Source organism: Ictalurus punctatus, chromosome 1 (genome assembly GCF_001660625.3).
Source record: "Ictalurus punctatus breed USDA103 chromosome 1, Coco_2.0, whole genome shotgun sequence".
Lineage (NCBI taxonomy): Eukaryota > Metazoa > Chordata > Actinopteri > Siluriformes > Ictaluridae > Ictalurus > Ictalurus punctatus.
This window is the reverse complement of record NC_030416.2, coordinates 33,080,162-33,097,356: the sequence shown is the minus strand read 5'-3', so window position 1 is coordinate 33,097,356 and position 17,195 is coordinate 33,080,162. Positions and strand designations below refer to the sequence as shown.

At 39.3% G+C, this 17,195-nt stretch overlaps 1 protein-coding gene across 1 annotated transcript in view; it reads right to left on the bottom strand.

Annotated features, from left to right (window-relative positions):
* Window positions 1-17,195, bottom strand: part of adarb2 (adenosine deaminase RNA specific B2 (inactive)) — a 227,919-nt gene that overhangs the window by 190,479 nt on the left and 20,245 nt on the right. The gene's annotated exons all lie outside the window — the stretch shown is intronic.

Genomic DNA, 17,195 nt, shown 5'->3' with positions numbered 1-17,195 from the left:
GATCTTATTGAAACAGAGTGCCATGAGGGCTGCTTTAATCAGGTACCAGCGCCGTAATGCATATCATATTCAAGTCAACACAGCTCCAGGAGATTATGTTCACTGAGTGCATCCGTGAAATGAAGATAAATCTCTGCTTTCACCATTGTAAGGCCGTGCGCTCGCCCGACAAACCTCGCCAGGCATGGCGCCTCCAATACCAGGCCAAAAAAGAAAAAAAAAATGATGATAATTTAGCTTTTTAGCTCGTTCCTGACCTAGAAACGTAATTTTCTACCAGACGCTAAACAAATAAATCAGAAATGAGAAAAAGAACGACTCGACGCCATCAAAAGCAGTGGCACGGGCAGTAAATCTCGGCACGCACTCAGGTGTAACCGCGTGTGCGAATCAGGAGCTAAATTTGGAATTAGCAGCTCGCCAGCTAACAGCACATACATCACGCTAATGCACTTCTGTCATCCTCTGCATCCTCTTAATCAGAGCACATCTGTGTTCAGATGGCTGGCCCGCCCGCTGACAAGGTAAACACCATGGACGCCTGGGTTTGCCTTCGCCGGCATCGCACTTTCTTTCACACAACTGGGCATGTGTTAGCACTGTATTAGCAGCGCTTTTCTTCTCACACGGTTTTAACGGGTTAGAGGTGCTTTCAGGATTTCTTAGCAAGTGGCCCATTTTTCCACATATATACTGATTTTTGTATATCTGTTTACACAAAATGCTTTGAAAACACTCACATGAGCACGCCGGTCCAGGATGTGGTGATCGTACAGTATGTCGCAAATGTTCATGTCAAACGCCTCAAGAATAACATTGAGAGCTGTGTACTGAGCTGTAGAGAGGGGGGAAAAGTCAGAAAAACACCAATATAGGTCAAATTAATAAAAACGAAAAATGACATACACAAGGAGGCCTGACAATGAGGTCGCACTACTGCTTACGGTGACACTTGGGTCTTATCCAAAATCTGTGTTCTCAGTTTGGATTGTAGTTCTTGAGCACTGGACTCTCACATCATGCCTCTGCGTTAAGGTACGTCCACACTCACAGCGAGAAAGCAATCAGAGGCGATTCTTTTTACAAGAGACCTGGCAACCGCTGCCGACATGAGCGACAGCGAGCGTCGGCTACTAGATGTAGGCGTGTCCAGCAATGCGACAAAGTTGAGAAAAGTTTAACTTTATGTGAATACGCAGCGACTCCCAATAGGAGTGAAGACAGTAGAGCGCACGTGATCCGTATGCTGTTAGACACTGTAGTGCAGGAAAGATGGAGGAAAGATTTATTCTAGCAGTTAGCAACTGGCCAATTCTTTATGATATGCTGATATGCTCTCCTTCATCTCATTTGATATGATGCATATATACATATATACACGTCACCATGCAGTTTTCGGAGATATCGTCAATATCATCGTTTTATACATTTTTTAAAATATGTTTAAATATATATTTTATAAATAAATTTACTCACATTAAAATTTACTCAAAGCAGCAAATTTGATATTTTTTACTTAACCTTAAAAATGGTCAAATGTAGGAAAAATTTGACAGATTTCGAAAAATATTTTCTCCTTTTTGGTGTTAACTGCTTTATTTCTAAATAAATCACATTTTTATAGATAAAACAAATATATATTTCATGCAAAAAATAAAATGCATTTATTTGTGTAGGCATCAAACAGTTTGTTTATATATATATATATATATATATATATATATATATATATATATATAAATATATATATATATATATATATATATATATATATATAAAATCATTTTGGAATGGACTACTAGATTTTCTGCCAAATTAGTTAGCATAAGGTGTTACCTCTCTGTGTGTGTGTGTGTGTGTGTGTGTGTGTGTGTGTGTGTGTGTGTTAGATCACACTGCATTGTGAATTCATGAGGTACTTCTCTATGGAGAAATTAAAACAGGCTTCACACACATTTTCCTTTCTGGGTTATATTATGCATGAAAAAAAAAATGTAAAAAAATAATAATAAATATACTATATATATATATTTATACACCCATTACCAACCCCCAAAAAGAAACATTACACACAATAATTCAACATGTACATTCAAACAATAGATAGAAACTATTTACCCATGTTCAATGTAGAACTACTTTATTTAAAGAGTAATATTCACTCCCAAAAGTATATTCATGCCCCTGAGGAATATTCTAAATTAATGTCATTCATGGAAAAAATGGGGCATGGCAAAAAAAAAGAAAGAAATTTAAACATAAAAAAGATAGACAGTGAACAGATCAGGCGAAGTATTTAACAAAAAAAATTACCATTAAGAACAATTCAGGTAATAATAAAAACCTTCCACATGTCTGAAGCTCAACACATCACTCACTGCATGTGTCGTTCTTTTTGTACATTACAACCCCAATTCCAAAAAAGTTGGGACGCTGTGTAAAATGTAAATAAAAACAGAATGCAATGATTTGCAAATCTCCTAAACCCGTATGTTATTCACAATAGAACATAGAAAACATATCAAATGATTAAACTGAGGAAATGTACCATTTTAAGAAACAAAATAAGGTATATTTGAATTTCATAGCTACAACACGTCTCAAAACATTTGGAATGGGGCAACAAAAGGCTGGAAAATAAGTGTTATTGAAAAAGAAACAGCTGGAGGAACATTTTATTAGGTAACAAGTAATTAGGTTAATTGGCAACAGGTCAGTAAGATGACTGGGTATAAAAAGAGAATCTTAGAGAGGCAGAGTCTCTCAGAAGTAAAGATGGAAGCAGATGTTGCTCTAAAACCTGTATATACCTTTCAGCATTGATTTCGCCTTTCCAGATGTGCAAGCTGTCCATTTCATAGGCACTAATGCACCCCATACCATCAGAGACACAGGCTTTTGAACTGAGCGCTGATGAAAAGCTGGGTGGTCCCTCTCCTCTTTAGTCCGCATTAGTTTAGAGGACGCAGCGTCCATGGTTTCCAAAAATAATTTCCAATTTGGATTTGTCGGACCACAGAACAGTTTTCCACTTTGCCTCGGTCCATTTTAAATGAGCTTTAGCCCAGAGAAGACAGCTGCGTTTCTGGATCATGTTCACATATGGCTTCTTCTTTGCATGATAAAGCTGTAACCAGCATTTATGTATGTCATGGCATACATACAAACACGAACTGTGTTCACGGACAGTGAGTTCTGGAGGTGTTTCTGAGCCCATGCAGTGATTTCCATTACAGAATCAGGCCTGTTTTTAATGCAGCGCTGCCTGAGGGTCCCGAAGATCACGGGCATGCAGTATTGATTTTCACCCTTGTCCCTTGCACACAGAGATTTCTCCAGATTCTCAGAATCTTTTGATGATATTATATACTGTAGATGATGAGATATCCATAGTCTTCGTAATTTTACGTTGAGGAACATTATTCTGAAATTGTTCCACAAATTGTAGACGCAGTTTTTCGCAGATTGGTGAACCTCTGCGCATCTTTACTTCTGAGAGACTCTGCATCTCTAAGATACTCGTTTTATACCAAATCATCTTACTGACCTGCGGTCAATTAACCTCCAGCTGTTTTATCTTTAGTAATACTTACTTTTCCAGCCTTTTGTTGCACCTGTCCCAACTTTTTTGAGTCGTGTTGCAGCCATCAAATTCAAAATTACCTTGTTTTTTTCTCAAAATGGTACATTTCTTCAGTTTATGACATGTTTTCTATGTTCTATTGTGAATAACATACGGGTTTAGGAGATTTCCAAATCATTTCATTCGGTTTTTATTTACATTTAATTTCATTTTACACACCGTCCCAACTTTTTTGGAATTAGGGTTGTAATTTTACCCATTTTCTTGAAGAAATATGTCTGTATGTAATGCAGTGTAATGCAACACCCACAAAAACAGGATTATATCCAATTTTCAGTCTCAACTGAAAACTCCAGCCTGTGTGTGTGGACCTGACAGCCCTTCATTCTGCTCTTCCCCTGAATACACAGCTCATATCTGACTGCAGGCTACTTAGCATCCAGGAAAAGGCTAGCACTTCACTCGAGGTCATTTCACTGACCACAGCCATGTTCGAGCGGAGGATGATAACCTCTACCTCCTTCCCTCTCTACTCCAACATACTGATTGGATAGAAAGCAGCGATGCTTTGTTGAAAGTCTGGCTTTCAGCACAGCAGCTTTAGATTATTATTATTATTATTATTATTATTATTATTATCATTATTATTATTATTTTCTCCAGAAGCTCAAAAACATCAGCTTATATTATTACTGCTATCATCCATGTGTAACTGGAGGATTTAGACTAGAAAAACTAGAAAATTGCACGTATTAAATCACAAAGTGAAATCTACCTGAAAGTGCAAAATAAACACGAATTAAAGACAAAATATGTATATAGAGTAAATTATTAACTTGTTTCCCAGACATTCGTCAACAGGTTTGTGAAACATTATACACAAATGTACTGTTGTGTGTGTTTTTTTAACTGTTTAGTGTTAGGCGTATGGTGGCTCCAGGGTTGGGGGTTCGATTCCCACCGTGGCCCTGTGTGTGCGGAGTTTGCATGTTCTCCCCGTGCTGCGGGGGTTTCCTCCAGGTACTCTGGTTTCCTCCCCCAGTCCAAAGACATGCATGGTAGGCTGATTGGCGTGTCCAAAGTGTCCGTAGTGTATGAATGGGTGTGTGAGCGTGTATGTGATTGTGCCCTGCGATGGATTGGCACTCTGTCCAGGGTGCACCCCGCCTTGTGCCCGATGCTCCCTGGGATAGGCTCCAGGTTCCCCGTGACCCTGAGAAGGATTAAGCGGTAATGAAAATGGATGGATGGATGGACTGTTTACTGTTCATTACTGCCAAATAACTTTATAATCCACCATCCAGCTGAGTTTCCATGATTGCTGCAGTTCCCGGTGATACTACTCTCCTTAAACCTGAATTGCCTCTGCCACCAAGCAGTTCCCGACTGCACAGCTGGTAATATTATTACACACTCCTCCTCTCTCCTAGAATCGGGAATGGTGGAAATGCTCGTCTTCCTGTCAGTCCTGGACGATGAAATCATTTACCATGATATTTTAAAACGGAAAATCATGAGCAGGGGGAAATCTATATCACACGAGCCTAATGCACACATTCATAAGTAAGCCATAAAGTATAAGACACTTGGGAATGTGCTTTTATTAGAAAATAATTAACGATGAGGTGGTGTGATGAAGCAAAGTTACTGTTACCACTCCAGACTTGATTATTTTCCTACATCAGTGTTTTATTCCTTTTATATTATGGCAAATTGATATCAATTACAATGTTTGATTTATTAATCAATGACATCATATATTTTATCCATTTATAGATACTTTTTTGGGAATGGAAATGTCGAGTAACATATTAGCTCCTGTTATCAGTTACTGTAAGTTACAGTGGTTATATACTAGTTATAACTATAGTAGTTCTAGTAATAGTTCATTTTTTTCTGTCTTGAATGAATAATTAAAAAAAAAAAAAATAAAAAAAACACAGCTTGTCATGCTACCAAGAAACCAGAAACTCCCGAAGACTCTCCTGTTGTGGAAATCTAACTGACTTTTACAAAGCGCTGACACTGGAGACTCCTTCCGTACATGTTAAATAAACGTCTCCTTACAGAAAACGTCACCACTTTATGCTGTTTTTATCTGTTTATTATTAGGTTTAGATTATGTGTCCGTGTGAATGAGTTGTTGCGATAGAAACAACCAGCGCATTAACATAAACCCGTGATTTGGATGACAGCGGCAAACCTGTCAGAGCTGCCGTTATAGAGAATCAACACCTTCTGACCAATCAGAATTGCGGATCGTAAGGAGTCGTAATGAATATTCATTTGTCTGAAAGCTACAGTTATGACAAACTTTGTGAGGTTGGTAATATAATCTCTGTACAAATGATAAATAATTCAATAAAATAAGAACATTGTACGCTAAATCATAACACTGTACACTGTTATTTAACACTCGCTGCAGATACAGAACATTTTCAGCCACAGAGATTTCAAACAACAATTCAAATGAGTACTAAATGAGTACAAGAAATGAATCAGTAAATAAATAAAGTATAAATATCTTTGCAGCTCTGGACTGCAGACGCCATCAGGCGAGGAGAGAGAAGTACAAGCTTGGGAAGTGGGAGACTTTGAGAAAAAAGTATAAATACACACACACACACACACACACACACACACACACACACACACACACACACACACACCTGCAACTTTTCCTAATACACCAAATATGTTAAGTAACCTGTCACTTCCTGACAAAGCAAAGTCAGAGAATGAAGTTTCAAAAGCCTGTCCTTGTAGGGGGATATTCTGCCCTGCTTTGATCGTCCCGCGTGTCATCTCAAACTCTTTGAGGCCACAGCGTTAGTGAACAGAGCTGACTGGCTCTAGCGACAGATTTATCGTCCTGTTCGAGGGAAGCAGCTTCTCTCAGGCTTCCCGCATATTCATACACAATGATGAATGAGACACACACACACATAAACACACACACCCACACACACACACACACATACTGGTGCAAAGTCAAGCGGAAATTCCAATACTAGGACAATTACCTTAAACACTAAATAAATAAAAGGAATATACGGTACATAGCGTATGCAAGGCATTGGATATGTTGAAGTGTTTGACAGGCTGTCTTTTCAGATCTGGAGATCTGGAGCTATTTCAATGTTTTATAAGGTTTGTTTTCTTGAGAAAAATACGTTGTGACAAGTCAAAACAAGATTAAAAAAACAACAACAACAACAACAACAACAACACAGAGTTAGGTGCTTAAAACAGCAGTGAGCACATTGCAAATGTCTAAAAACTTTAGGACCTAAAAGTATATCAAATCTAAAGCATGTCCTGCTCAGTAACTCGCGCACGTATAGTGGCCTGAGAAAACCCTTCACAAGGTCAAATTTGTGACATTTTTTCTATTTATGCAGTATTTCTAAAAACAACAGATCTGGTTTTCTTTACTGTCTCTTTTCGCATGCATCTCAATCACACGTAAAGTTCTAGCATTTTTTTTTTTTTAGATTATACCCAATCATGTTACTGACCGGTTGCCAATGAACCTAATTAGTTGCAAAATGTTCCTCCAGCTGTTTCTTTTTTCAGCCTTTTGTTGCCCCCCGTCCCAACTTTTTGAGACGTGTTGCGGCCATCAAATCCAAAACTACCTTATATTTTTCTTTAAATGGTACATTTCCTCAGTTTAAACATTTGATATCTTTTCTATATTCTATTGTGAATAACATACGGGTTTATGAGATTTGCAAATTTCATTTTTTTTTTCTGTTTTTATTGACATCTATTTACATTCTACACAGCGTCCCAACTTTTTTTGGAATTGGGGTTGTATATAATTATGCTTTCTTAAAAGCAGAGATGTCAAGTATATTATCTGAAAACATTTTCAACTGCAGTAACATCAACAGGTTTTCCCAGAGCACCAAAAATATATATAATTTTAGAGGAAAACGCATACATTTCAACTGAGTATGCTTCACATGTATAGAGTTGTAACATACACAACATTTTTTGTACATAAAAAAAACAGTAATTATTTGACCACATTGAGGCGTTTCTATTGATTTGTTACAGTTTTATCAGTAACGTAAATAAACAGACTGGCTATTAATTAAGAAAAACAATTAGACGTTTCATCAAAAGACCTAAATCTTTACTTAAGGACCTATTAACCGCCCACTCACAGATCCTAATGGGACTCGAAATGAGTGTTTAATTAAATGCAAGAGCACTTGGAGGGTAAACATACAGTTAAACGACTCATAAACAGTGATAATTTAAACTAAAAGATAAATCCATGTTTAGATTTTGCATGCTATAAGTGCTTAGAACAACATGTATGCCTTTCTCTTAGATCTGGATTGTTTCTAGTGAAATATTTTTTTTTTTTAAAGTACAATATTCGAAATGTACAGTAAATAAAATAAAATGAGACCACTGCTTAAAAAGAAAAAAAAAAAAAAGTTAAAATATAGGTTGCTCAGAAATCTTTGACAGGCAGTGTATATATCCTCAGAGTATGATGAAAATAGGTCAGAGAGAATGTAGCACAACCTCAAACAGCTAAATGACTAAAAAAGTCACACCCTTATGATTTATTAATGATGTAAAGCCTCATGCATAACAGCTGAACAACAAAAGTTCAACAGACACATCACTTTCTAAATATAAAGTATGAATATAAGTGATATTAATACGGTATCACTTCACTTTGCCCTTCGACATAGATATATGAACTCAGTAAATGGTGAAATTATTGGCCTTGCTTTCATTTTTGACAAACACATTAGCATGTTATATCTTGTGAGATACTGTATACTGTATATTTTGTTCCCATGATGCCATTACATAGGAGTTGACTGTGATGCTCAACTGGCAGTTTAAATAATCCAAATGTATAGCAAGTTAATTTTTTAATAACTAAAAGTAAAAATACATTTCTAGTATTAGTATGTACAGGGTGCAAGGTGGCTTAGTGATTATTGCGTTCACCTCACACCTCCAGGGTCGGGGGTTCGATTCCCACCGTGGCCCTGTGTGTGTGGAGTTTGCATGTTCTCCCCGTGCTGCGGGGATTTCCTCTGGGTACTCTGGTTTCCTCCCCCAGTCCAAAGACCTGCATGGTAGGCTGATTGACATGTCCAAAGTGTCCGTAGTGTATGAATGGGTGTGTGAGTGTGTAGGTGATTGTGCCCTGCGATGGATTGGCACCCTGTCCAGGGTGTACCCTGCCTTGTGCCTGATGCTCCCATCCATCGTGATAAAAAAAACTAGGGTTTGAGTATTTAGTGTCAATTTTTAGCATTAGTATTTGGTTCTGTTGACAAACTAAGAAGAAGAAGAAGAAGAAGAAGAAGAAGAAGAAGAAGAAGAAGAAGTGGATGTATATGTATGTTAAACTTGCAGAATTTAAAAGTCTGCTTATGACCATGTAATACTTGCAATGCACTGAAGCATCAAATAATTTTTAAAAGTCATATTAATAGGAAAGTTTTGCAGCTATGCCAGTGCAGAACATACACTAAGTCTGGACCTGTCAATGTCTCCTTGTTAATGGACGTTGCTAGGATCTTGTAAACATTTATCCCTTGGCTTCACTGTAACATTCTTTCTGTTTCTTATATGCAGTTACTCTTCAGCTAAGAGACTAAAGTACACTACAACAATGCTCAATGCAGTATCTCATTAACCCCTTGAGTAATTAATAGTGCACACTTCGCTAGCTACCTACATGGTTAATTTAGCATGTGTGTCGCTAGCTTTCTGAGTCATTAATGTGCTACACGCTGCCCTAGCAACCACAATGCTTAACAGTGTAGCACACATCTCATTAGGTATTTGAGTGACTAACAGTACACACTCTGCTACCTAGCTGCACGGCTAATTTAACATGTGTGTCACTAGTTTCCTGAATGTGGTACACACTGCATCAGCCACAATGGTTAAGGTAGTAGATATTGCATTAGCTGCTTGGGTTGTTAATGATGTGCAAGCTTCAGTAGTTAGCTGGATGGCTACATGACATGGACAGGGTCTTTCTGTGTACTGCAAGTTTTATGTCTGGCCCATGAGCTTCATATCTCACCACTCATCTGCAAAAAAAAAAAAAAAAAAAAAAAAAAAAAAAACCCACTAGTAATCCAGATCCCATGTTAACCTTTCTGGAAGCTTTCTTTAAAAAAAAAGAAACATAAAATAAAATATAATAATAATGTATAGTGGTATGACATAGTGTGTGTGCACTGTACCAACCAGGGGCATCATTCCATTTCTAGATATTTGCATCAGTCATCAGTAGCACATCACCATTCATTATCAGTAGCACATCACCATTCATTATCAGTGTGTACTATGAAAGGCAACTCAGTTTCAGGTGAAATGAAATCCAAATAGAAAGTGAGCAACATGGGAAAGCAGACTGGACAGCTGCCAGAGTCGTGCCTGCATTTTCCCTACCGAAGCATGCCAGTCAGCGCATACAGTATGACAAATTACCCTGCATGAGACTTCACACTGCAGCCACCTCCCAACCGCAGCCTCCTCCAGATGGACCCAATTAAGCTATTAGCAATAGAGAGGTGCCTCATGACTCCATTAGGAACCATTCAGCGCTTAAATAAACTAAGGAAATCAACAGAACCTCTCTAATCCAATCTGTTTTCATTCATTTGTGTACCAACTGTTTGGAGTGGAATTAAAAAAAAGCGGACCAAAAGGTGTATAACAAGCACAAATGATTGCTTTTATTTTGTTTTGTTTTTTCGCTAAGAACAGAAAGAGGGAGGAGAGGATCTCCATGGTGAGGCAGGATGATAATTTAGAGTGAAATACGTGGAGATGAGATCTAGAGTGACTCCACGCACTCTCTCTCCTGGGTCCTGTTTATCTGCCATCACCTCAGCTGTCCCATATATTTAAGCACAGAGTCAATGCAATTCAGCGGCACCATCACTCACAGACCAGCACTCCAGGTCTGTTACTGGCAGCACGCTCCAAGAAGCAAACCTACTAACACAGCTCTAAGTTGTATTAAATAGTGGAGAAAATAAAATTAAATATTTAAAAAAAAACACAAAAAAAAACAATGGGTATAAACGGAAATTATTCATTAACCACATATAAGGAATTCAGAAATGCCAATCATTTGCTGTAGGAAGTCATTCTAGAAGTATTTATTTAATACAGTATGAGGGATTACACAATCAGGGTGCTATGTGTGTCCTGCTGATATTATATTCATAAATATACATATATTTTAAAGAAAAAAGACAATTTAAAAACAGATTGTGATGTTTCCTTCACATCAACCTAAGTGTACATTTCAGATAAATAACTTAAATCACTACTTAAACTTAGAAAACAGCATTTTTCCTGTCCCAGCTCACTATAAATACATGTAACCTTGAAATGTAATTATTTATAGACCTCAAAAATGTTCTTCTTTTGCATTAATGTGTGAATCCTCTGCTTGAAAGATCATTTTCCATGAGTCATCCTCAAAGTTGTCCTTTTTTTTTTTTTTTTTTTTAAACTTTTAACATTCATTTAACCTTGTAACCTGAACACATTCACCCCTATGGCATATTTGGAATATTCCACAAGTCACATGTTCAACAGGAAGCTGTATCATCCAACTTTCTTGACGAACGTGGGAAGAAGAAAAGTACGTTCTCTCGTTCTTTTTCTGTATTTTTAATAACATTGTGCTCTTGACTGACAAGGTCATTTTGAAAGTACCCTGTTAATGATTATAGATCAAAAGTTAAAAAATTTAAACAAAACATTAACATGTCCACAATGGATGCTAATGACCCACATGTTGTGGTTTCCTGTTAGTTAACCACACAGCGACTGTCTGAAAATAAACTTTGTAAAATCAGTTAATTCTTGGGTTAAATCATTTTTCTTTAGATACAAATGAATAAAACATGGTTTTGAAAGGGCTACATGGCACCTCAATCGTGGAGTTGCCCAAATCATTAAAAATCAAAGCCACAGAAATACCACAAGCTACTATGCGTGCAATAGTCGCATCCCAATTTCATCAATCAAGAGCAGAAGAAACTGGACCAGACTCAATCAGGTGTTTTAAAACATTACTGTTTGAAGCTTACTTGTTTATTCAGATGAGGATGGGTGCCAAATCTCCAGGAGCTCAGCCAACACCATGCAGCTAATAGCCTTGCAACTGTCAATTTGAAGCAGAACCAGCAAGACCTCCAGCACTGGTCCAGACAGCTTTGCCTTACAGAAATGAGGGAGATACTGCTATTTCCCAGGCAATGATGTTGCACAGTGAGATCTCACTGACTTCCACCTGTGTCTTCCTGCTTTCCCCACAATACACACATACATTCACCATCAGGTGCCTTCAGACAAGCTGCAACAGGAATCTGTTTTTTTTTTTTTTTTTTACTCCACTGACAAAGAAACACAGTGGCACCAATAACAGGGTCCCTTGATGAGGCACCACAGCTGTGTAGCTGTTCTACTTTCAGTCACCACCAATCCAGACAATCCCTCTCACTCTCAACACAGCCTGCACTCCATAAAGCATACTAGTACTTCTAAATGCATGGATTTGGATTTATTCAAATGTGTACTGGCTTTAATGGACGCACAGATCAATTTTCACAGATATAGTGCGTCAGCACCTCATAAAACATCTGTTTTCCTGGATTCAGATGCTCAGATCTGTCCTCTTCCATCTGACTCCTCTTCTGCGGCTGGGGAATTCCCTTCTTACACTGAATTGCTTCCAAACTGTAGTGTTGAATTAATGATAAAACAGATGTTTCAGCAAGCCCTTTTGCAACTATGTTGGGAATGTTCACCTTAGTCAAGTGACTTCAGTCAGTTTTCTAAAAAAAACCTTGGTGGTGTCATTTTTCTCCCGGCATAAAAATAATATCTTTGGTAGGAGAGTGATACTTGAACATTTGTATGTTTATTGGCTAACTCAGCCTGACATACTTTCACAGCAACACTTCAGGGAGCAGAAGGAGTGCAGAAGTTTGTAAAGCTGAAACAGCAGGGCCTTAGTGAATCGCTTACTATTAGTTGTCAAAGCTTATCAACCTCAAGCTGAGAATCCTCACTCATGCAGCAAACTTTCTTGAGTTTAAGCCCAAACTAGTTGACATCCTCTCTAGTCCATTTCCCCCTACTGAACACTTTTGGCTCTCTGAAATTGAACCTGGCCGATAATTCGATAACGATAATTATCGCGATATCATTTTCCTCTATATCATTTTAACAAAAGTTCAATAAATGGTAGATATATATGTTTATGCTTCGCTCACGATAAAATTACAGTCACAAACTAGTGTTGTTAGTAGAAGGGGATCAGCTATAAGCACCAGGCCAGGATTCAGTGCGACTACATAGCAGAAAACCATAGTAGCATCATTTTCCAGCACCGTGCCTTACGACAAAAAACAAAACGAAAAGTCACAAAGACATAACAAATGCAGTTGCATACTGCATTGCAAAAGACGTACTTCCCATTAGCACTGTCGAAAATGAGGGATTCAAGAAGCTAATCAGAGTCCTTGACCCCAGATACAAGCTACCTGGTCGGATGGCAAACGGTGCCATTCTTCACCACTACTTGTGATGTGTGGACTAGTCACACATCTGAACCTTACATGAGCCTCACTATTCACTTCATAGACAAAGACTGGAATCTTCATAGCAAATGTCTCCAAAAGGCTTACTTTCCTGACAACCATATAGGTGAAGTTATTGCCCCAGGAATGATTGAAACGCTCGCCTCCTGGAGGGCTGTGCGAAGACAGACAAGTATGCATCACAACTGATAGCGGTTCAAACATGATAAAAGCCAAATGGACTACATCAACTACACTCAGCTATGGGTAAGTTTCAGCACGCGTTCTTGGGGGGAGGGGAATTAGCGTCTAAGGTCTGTAAAAAGTAGTTGCTGTCTGGTTAGATAATGCCACTATAGTTTTTAATCATTAATGCAATGTCTATTGATTCAGATTCTTTTAACATATTGTGGATTTAGTCAAATATTTTCTCTCATATTTTGTCTTTGTGCAGAAATATTTATATTTAACATCTGTATTACTTTTCATTTTCTCTCTCAGAGAGAGTGGGAAAGGAGAAGAGAGTGGAACGAGCCATCGGGGTGTGTAAAAAAGTTGTGGCTGCCTTCTCGTTCTCCTGGAAAAAGAAGAGAGACCTGGCAACTGCTCAGGAAGAGCTTAACTTACCCAAGCACAAGCTGGTGACAGAGTCACCTACCAGGTGGGGCTCACGTCAGAAGACGGTGGCAAGGGTGTTGGAGAAGCACAATCTTACTGCTGACAAGAAAACCAGACACTTGGTGCCCACCTGGAAGGACATGGATGTGCTGGAGTCAATGAACGAGGATTTAAAGCCACTTCTTGAGTTCACAGATTCACTCTCTGGGGAATCTTATGTGAGTGTGTCCTACCTTAAGCCTGTGTTGCACCTCGTCAGAACAGAGGTCCAGAAACCCTCTGATGATAACACACAGCTCACAACGGACATAAAGACAATGGTCATGGACTAATTCAATGAGAAGTATGATGACCAGATAACAGATGACCTGCTTAATATGGCATCATTGGTTTATCCGTGCTTGAGGACCCAATACATCAAGCCAGACAAGATTGATGCCATCAAAACAAGAGTGGTGTCTGAGATTGTGGAGGGAGAACAAGGCCCATCCAATTCAAAGGCTTCATATAGAACAGAAGAAGTAGAGGCAGAAGGGGGAGCTCCTGCAGCTTTAACTGTCAAGAAGAAGCAGAAAAAGTCACTGGGCAGTTTTTTTAAGAAGCCATACCCCAGCAATACTGGACTCACTTACATGCAGTCAGTGAATGGGGAGCTAGAGAACTACCTCATGGCTCCAGATGGATACAGTGAAACTGAACCCCTGGATTGGTGGAAGGTGTATGACAAAAAATTTCCAAGAGTGAGCCAACCAGCAAGGCACTACTTGTGTATCCCTGCCACCAGCTCCCCCTCTGAGAGGATTTTTAGCACAGGAGGGAACATTGTGACCAGTCATACGGTAGTTTTAAAACCTGAGACTGTAGACAGACTTGTCTTAATTGTAAGGTGATAGCTTTGCTTGTTTAAAACTTGAACAGAAAAAAATGACCACACTTGAGATTTTTCTTTTGTCTATTTATTTTATTTACATTGTCAGCTAAAACACCCATAAAATGTTGCAGGAGCTTGTACAGTCTATACAAATGGCATGCTGACCAGAATTAAGATTTCTTTGTCTATTTTTTATTAATATTATCATTTAAAGCACTTTAAACTTAGCAGTCTGTCTGAGCCATCTTCTATGTGTGTTTTATCAGACTGGCAGTATTTATTTTTTCTATTTAGACTATCATGGCCTCCAGGGACAATTCCACCTTTGGCCACTAGAGGCCACCCTAACTGCCTTTGCAGAACTTCTTCTTCGGTTGTCTCCTTCCAGTCCGTCTCATCATACTCACATGTTTCTTATTTTCCCTGATTAATTAGTGCTCTATTTAAGTGGCCTGTTTTTCCTCCTTAGTTGACTTCTAGTCAGGTCATGGCTGTTATTGTTTTTTTATGCACTGTATTTTGATTATTTAGCACCGTCTTTATTTTTTTAAGACAATGCCAGTTCCTAGTGTGTTTTCCTCTGTCTGTGTAATAAAGGAAGTTCCACATTTGCATCTGCCTCCATGGACTCACATCATGACAATACTCCAGCTACACATGGATGCAGAAGAACTCTAGCGCTGGACTAGAAGAGGGTTGAGCTCAGAGCTGGATGCTCTCTGCTACCCTCCCACCCCACTTAGATCATTGCGCCCCACCCCAGCTGAGGACGCTGCTTGGCTTCTGTGTTCTGCTGAGGACATTGCTTGGCTTCTGGGTTCCTTTAGGGATGTCGCTTGGCATATGGGTTGTCGATCCACCACCTTGTCTAGCTGAGGATGTCGCTCTGCCTTTGTGTTCTGCTGAGGACATTGCTTGGCTTCTGGGTTCCCTTGGGGATGTCGCTTGGCTTATGGATTGTCGATCCGCCACCTTGTCTAGCTAAGGATGTCACTCTGCCTCTGTGTTCTGCTGAGGACATCGCTCTGCTCCATGGTTCTGTTATGGTCGTTGCCCCCCTGGTCTTCCCAGCTGGTGTACTTCCCCTCCCACCCACCCTTGTCAGTGGCAGAGTGCTGCTCCCTTGCTTGGCTAGGGAGGGTTACCCCGCCTCCCATCTTGGCTGGGGAGGGTCACTCCGCCTCCCGTCTCGGCTGGGGACACAGCTCTGCCACGTTTTGTCATTGACCCTACCCTCTCTGGCCTTGCCGTGATTGGCGTTGTTGCTCCCCTCTCAGGCCTCGCTGCGGTCGCTGAGTCTCTCTGATGGTGGCACTTCAGGAGCTGTGCCTTGAGGGGGGAGCTCTGTCATAGCCCCCAGGACAACTCCACCTTTTGTCACTAGAGGGCACCCTGACTGCCTTTGCAGAACTTCTTCCTCTGTTGTCTCCTTCCATTCCATGTCTCATCATATGCTTGTGTTTCTCATTTTCCCTGGTTAATTAGTGCTCTATTTAAGTTGCTTGTTTTTCTTCCTTAGTTGCTGGAGCATTAAAATGGGTCATTTTTTTTTGGTCCATTCATGTTTGTTATTGCTTTTATGCACTGTATTTTGTTTATTTAGCATTCTTTATGGGTTTTTTTTTTAGTTCCTATGTTTATTATAATGCTGGTTCCTAGTGTCTTCTTCATGGTTGTTTCCTGAGTCTGTTTCCCTGAGCCTGTTCCATATGTCTATGTAATAAAGGAAGTCCTGCAATTGCATCTGCCTCCATGGACTTGCATCATGACAAAGATATTTACTCATGCATATTTTGACAAAGACTTGAATATTCTGTACAACAGATTTGTTTAATGTTTCTGTTTGGCAAGTGTTTGTGTTCTTAAAGTAGAGTTGTACAAGTTACCAATGAATTGTGTGACTTCTTCAACTTTCACTCAGTACAAAAAATCTGCCTTTAAGATTGAAAGAAATAATGATTTGACATTTATTGTGATCATTATTGATATTGACTGATATGAATTTTTAATGTGATAATGTTTTGGCCATATTGCCCAGCCCTACCTTAAACAAGCCAGACTTAATCCTATTATCTCTAGCCTCCTGGTGCAGCCCAAAGACTACAACAGTCAAGTGCAAAACAAAAAAGGCCTCACCTTCAAACTAACTGTGGGCTGGATGCATTGCCAAAAGCTTAGCCTGTTGTCCTGATACGGTGGTCATCTCTTTGTAATTGTATTCAATGGTGCTTGAGCTCAACTCCCTGAGGCCAGACCCTCACATCTGAGGTTTCTGTCCTTTTATAAACCAGGTCAGACCAAAACCGGATCTAACCTCCCCATCAGCTGTCACATCAAATGAAAGTCAAGACTCCATTTTTACGTGCCATCACCTGTCTCTGCAACCTCTCTTTGCTTTGTCTTTACTTTTCTGCCTTCATGCTCCATCCATCATCCTGTCCTTTTCTAAACTAGGACAGCAAGTCACCTCGCCGCTTAACCCCTCTTTCCCTCCTCCTTCTTCTTTTCCTCCTCTTGGCATCCATCT